The sequence below is a fragment of the Oxyura jamaicensis genome (genome assembly GCF_011077185.1).
Source record: "Oxyura jamaicensis isolate SHBP4307 breed ruddy duck chromosome 4 unlocalized genomic scaffold, BPBGC_Ojam_1.0 oxy4_random_OJ106465, whole genome shotgun sequence".
NCBI lineage: Eukaryota > Metazoa > Chordata > Aves > Anseriformes > Anatidae > Oxyura > Oxyura jamaicensis.
This window is the reverse complement of record NW_023303891.1, coordinates 40394-45476: the sequence shown is the minus strand read 5'-3', so window position 1 is coordinate 45476 and position 5083 is coordinate 40394. Positions and strand designations below refer to the sequence as shown.

At 70.2% G+C, this 5083-nt stretch overlaps 1 long non-coding RNA gene across 3 annotated transcripts; it reads left to right on the top strand.

Moving 5' to 3' along the window:
* Positions 1-9: 9 nt before the first annotated feature.
* Positions 10-1128, top strand: LOC118157265. 3 transcript variants are annotated; one of them, XR_004746595.1, is made up of 3 exons: positions 10-71; positions 680-848; positions 944-1128. It is a non-coding gene; the product is annotated as an uncharacterized LOC118157265 (long non-coding RNA). The 3 variants fall into 3 exon arrangements; XR_004746597.1 differs by lacking the exon at positions 10-71 and adding an exon at positions 181-200; XR_004746596.1 differs by lacking the exon at positions 10-71 and adding an exon at positions 265-303.
* Positions 1129-5083: the final 3955 nt, after the last annotated feature.

The following is a 5083-nucleotide window of genomic DNA, read 5'->3' as shown; positions in this document are numbered from 1 at the left end:
GGAGCGGCGCTGGCTGCCGCTGCTGCTGCTGCTGCTGCTGCTCTGCCTCGCCCTGGCCGCCGCCGCCGCGGGTGAGTGCGGCGCGGGGGAGCGGGGCCCGCTGCGGGGCGGAGCGGAGCGGGCGCGGAGCCGGGGGCGGCCGCGGCTGGCAGGGAGCCGGCGGCACCCCCCGGGGGGAGGACAAAGCTCTTTTCAGGGCGGTAACAAACCTCGCTCTGTCCGCCCCGGGGCAGCGGGGCCGAGCGACGGCCCGCGGAGGTCCCCGGCAGCCGGCCGTGCCACGGGGTGCCGGGGTCCCGTCGGGTGGGCGGCGGGCGCAGAGCCGGGGGTCGCGGCCCCCCGAGCCCCCGGTGCCGGCCGAGGTCCGGTGCGGTGGGGACCGGGCAGGCGGGGAGGGGGCTGCGGGGCGGCGGGGAGCCGGGCGGCTTTGGGGTGGGCAGGGGGAGCCGGGGAGCCAAGCCCGAGTCGGGGCCGTGCCGTGCCCTTCGCAGCGGCCGTGCTCCGTGCAGGTGGCCCGGCCGCTCCGGTGCAGGAAGCACTCGCGAATGGCTTCTGCTGGGGGCAATTCAGGAAACCTTGCCGCCCGGCCCTGCCCGCTTTGGGCCGAGCGCCGCAGCATCCCCATCCCTCGTGCAGGTGGCGGGGGGGAACACGGCTAACGCTCTTCTTGCCATCGCAGGGCCGGTGCCGGATGGGACGGGTCCGGAGCAGGGCCGCATCCGAACCCTGGTGCGGCCGCGGGGTGCGCGGCGCGGGGCCGGGCACCGGGCGGGAGGATGGCGGAGGCTCCGCCGGCCCCGGCCCCGGCCGCGGCTCTCCCACAAGGGCCCCATGCCCTTCTGACACAGGTGAGTGGCGGTGGGGCTCGGGGGGGGGGGATGCGGGGACACACGCGGTGGTGCTGGGCTGGGGCTCATCCCACCGCGCTTCGCTCTTGTTGCAGGGTCGCCAGCAGCCCTCCAGGGACGCGTGCCCCGCTGCCAGCCCTGCTCCCTAGCCTGGTCTGCTCGGCCCTGAGCCCCGTGCGTGGGGTCCCACCCGTGAGCCCCGGGCTGGCGTCACCTCCACCACCGTGGCTGGCCCCCGGGCCGTGTCCCGTGGGTACCACCGTGTCCCCTCGCCGCCTCCCGGGCAGCCCACGGTGGAGCTGGGGCGCTGTCCCCGTGCCCCGTTCCCGGCTCGCCGGGTCCGCGGGCTTTGCGCAAAGCACTTTGTCGGGCGGAGGAGCTCCCTGCGGCCCCGCAGGAGTCCTGCCCCCGTCCCTGTCGCCCACCTGCCCCGGCAGCGTGGCTGGGGAGGGTCTATTTATTCTCGTGGTGCTAACCCCGCGGGAGCTGCCCCCCCCTCCCTGGCGGCAGAGCCACCTCTGCGGGACCCCCGGGGCGTGGGGTGCCCACCCGTGGGGGTCTCTGTGTGAAGCACTAACGTATGCCAAAGTGGGGGGCTTAGTCGTGGTGCCGGGCCCTGTTGGTCACCGTGTCTCTCGTGTCTGTAAAGATTTGTTCTGTGTAAATACATCTTTATAATAAAGAGCTATGATGACAATAACCACTTGTTTTCGGCGCGGTGGCGGCTGGGTGGCTGGACCGGGGGCTGGGACGAGGTCTGCAGCCCTTGGGGCCGTGGAGAGATGCTCGGTGCCCTGCGAGGGGGACGACCTGTCCTGTCCTGGTCTCAGTCCCTGTCCCTCAGGGTGCTGGTGCTGTACGCGATGCTGCAACGGCAGCCGGGGCTGGGGCTTGCGCATCTCGCCAGCCGAAAGCAGTTTCTCGTTGCCGTGGTTACTGGCGATTGGTGCCGGGTGGGTGCAGCGCCCGGGGTGGGGAGAGGGGCCTCAGCCTGAGCCCGGCCCTGGGTGGGGGGGCACAGGGCGATGGGACGGGACGGGACGGGCACTGCTGCAGCTGCTGGAGCTGCCCCGCTTCTGTGGGACCACAGCCCTGTCCTGGGCACCTTTGGCTCTTCTGCCGTCATGCCCTGGGGCTGCCTGACCTGCCCCCCTCCCAGCCTAAGACCACCGGCCCCGCTGGCCACAGGGGAGCAGCGGTGGGTGCTTGACCCCTGGCACCCCCCTCCCTGGCATCCTCGTCCCCAGCATCCCCCTCCCTGGCGTTCCTGTCCCTGGCATTCCTCTCTCTGGTGTCCCTATTCCTGGTGTCTCTATTCCTGGCGTCCCTGTCCCTGGCATCCCTGTCTCTGGTGTCTCTATTCCTGGTGTCCCTGTCCCTGGTGTCTCTATTCTGGCATCCCTGTCCCTGGAGTCCCTGTCCCTGGTGTCCCAGTTCCTGGTGTTCTCCTCTCTGGTGTCCCCATCCCCATGGGCCCCGGCTGCAGGCACCTGGTCCCTGGCATCCCCATCCCCGGTGTCCCAGCTCCCTGCATCCTCATTCCTGCTCTCTCTGCCCCTGTTTCCCCCCTCCCTGCTCCCTCCCATGCCCACGGAGAGGGGCAGCGGCTGAGGGCTGAGGGGGGCTTGCATGTGGGTCGGCGGCTGAGCCCTGCAAAAAGGGATGGGACCCCTCCTGCCTCCCCCCACCCCCGGAGCGGTGCTGGGCTCCCCGAGCTGCTGGGGCAGGGGAGCCGCAGGAAAGCGAGGGCTGCGCGGGGGGGCACCGCGCCGGGGGTCCCGCAGGCGGGCACAGGGGCGGCAGCACCGGTGGGGAGGGAGTTAACGGGGCCGCGGAGGGGCGGAAAGGCTGCAGCTGCGGGGCTGGGAGCAGGGGCCCGGGGGAAGCGGGGCTGGGCCCAGCTGGCCTCCATGAGCTCATCCTCGGGGAGCGGGAGGGATGCGCTCCCCGGCCACGCGCCAGCGCGCTCCCGCCACGCCGCACGCCTGCGCCCGCCCCGTGCGTCCCGTGCGGGCCCCGCTGGGTTTTCCCCTCCTGCCGGGCCGGGGGCTGCCATGCCGGCGGGTGCCGCGATGAGGGAGAGGCAGGATGCGGTGCCCTGGCCGCAGCCCAACCGCCCCAACCCTGCTGGCCCCATCTCTGCCCTGGAAGGGGGAGGCCGGGGAGGTCCCCCCGGTTGGGCTGTGGCCAGCCGGTGCCGGAGGAAAAGGCTCCTGGGCCGGGAGAGCGAAGGACTCTCTGGCTTTTCCTGGCTTGGCCTGCTGCCTGCAGGCAGGTGGGGGCTGCCGGGCTCCTCCACCGTCCCCGTGCACCGTGCCAGCTCCCTCGCACGCTGCCGGCAGCGGCTGCGGCAAGTGCCAAAGCCGGAGGGGCTGCGAGGTCTCAGCAGCTGGGGGCAGAGGCCGGGAGGGTGCACGGCCTCCACCGCAGTGCCTGGCTGCTGGGCACGGCCAGGACGGGGAGCTTTGCTGGGTCCAAGCTGGCCCAGTTGAGAAGCAAGGGTGCTGGGGGTGCCGGGAGAGGGGAGGGGAGAGGGATGAGCCACTGCTGGAGGTCTTTTGGGGACCTCTGGCTGCATCCCAGGGCTCAGGACATGCGGGCCGGACAGGGGATGGTGGCTGTGCCAAAAACACAGGCCGAGGCACAGCACTCATGGCGCACACCGCCGGGGTGCCACCAGCCACGCCAGCCCCACCACGCAGACGCTTCCAGCAGCACGGTGGGTGCTGGGCACGTTCAAGCCCCCATCCCCACGCACTGCTCAGAGCTCCAAGGCCTTCCAAGGAGCGCCACGGCCATGGCCAAGCCTTGAGGATGCACGGGCCCAGCCCTCAGCTTGTCCCACGGGGGCCGCAGGGCTTCGCGCCCTCTCCGGCATTTCCGCCGGCAGTGGCAGGAATGCAGCGGCCACGGGAACAATGCCGGCACCTTGCACCGGTCCCCTCCGTGACGAGGCCGGGAGCAGCTGCCTGGGCACAGCCCTGCACTCAAGGAGCAGGCAGGAAGCAGATGGAGATGACACTGGTGGCCGTTTCCTGCGGCAGGATGCGGCCGGCTTTCTCCGCTGCTGCTCCAGATGCCGAGCCAGAGGGGCTGGAGGGCCCCGTGCCGCGCTCCGGCACTGGTACACCCCACTGGGACCCCCTCCCCAGCACGTGGGGGGGCCCTACCGAGAACTGTGTGCCACCAAGGCACTCAGGGACGCTCAAACACCTTGTGCCCAGCTCTGCCCCTGTCCCCTGGGGTTTCTGCCCCCAGCACAGCCCCGCGTCCCTCCCGGGAGGCTGCAGCCCCGCAGCCACTGCCCCCGGCCAAGCAGCTCCCGGCTACGTGAGGGCCAGCAGGCTTGGCCTGAGCCCCAACCCCACAAAACCACTGCTTGCACAACTGAGGTTTATTTGGAACAGATGGATTCCCAATAAATTATGTAATTTAAAAATTAAAAAAAAAAAAAAAGAAATTATAATACTAAGAGCCACAAGGTCCGGGAGCCCCCAGCTGCTCAGCCAGGGCACGGGGAACACGGGGCAGCACAAGATGGGGCCAGGTATGTGGCTCTGGGGCTGAGCACAGGCACCGTCCCCATATCCCCTTGGCTGAGGCCTGGCAGCTCCCCCCCCGCAGCAGGCAGGGCTCTGCTTAGTGTTTCAGCAGGGAAAAGCCCCCCCTTGTACCCACATCTCCCTTCCTGAGGGCTTCCCCTCCCCAGCTGCACACTCCCCCAGTGCTTCAGGCCCCCTGCACACTGCTCCCCTAGGGCCTGGGGCTCAATTCCCTGACCCCTGAGGGATGGATGGAGCGCACTCGATGGTGCCTGCGCCCTCAGCCCTGGTCCTGCAGCAGGGATGGGGGGGCAGGAGCCGTGTCCTGCTCCGTGCCATGCCCAGGGACTGCCCTGGATAAACCACACCTGGATAAACCTTCACCTCACAGCCCTGCTTGATCCGGGCTCCTCTACGTCAGCCAGCAGTCCCCGCATCCCCGTGGGCAGCCGGGGCACAGGGGGAGAGGGCAGAGCAAGGCGCTGGTGCCAGAAACCAGGGGGATGGGGATGCCAAAACCTTACCCCAGGAGGGAAGGAGAGGAAACTGCGCCGCCGGAGGGAAGGGGCCACGTGTCCAGATCACCCTCGCAGCACTGCCAGGGTCCTGCTCTCATGGGACCGGGTACCAGGGTTAACCCGGGCTGCTGCGTGGCGGAGGGTGACACATGCCCAACGCCAGGCTGGGAGAGCA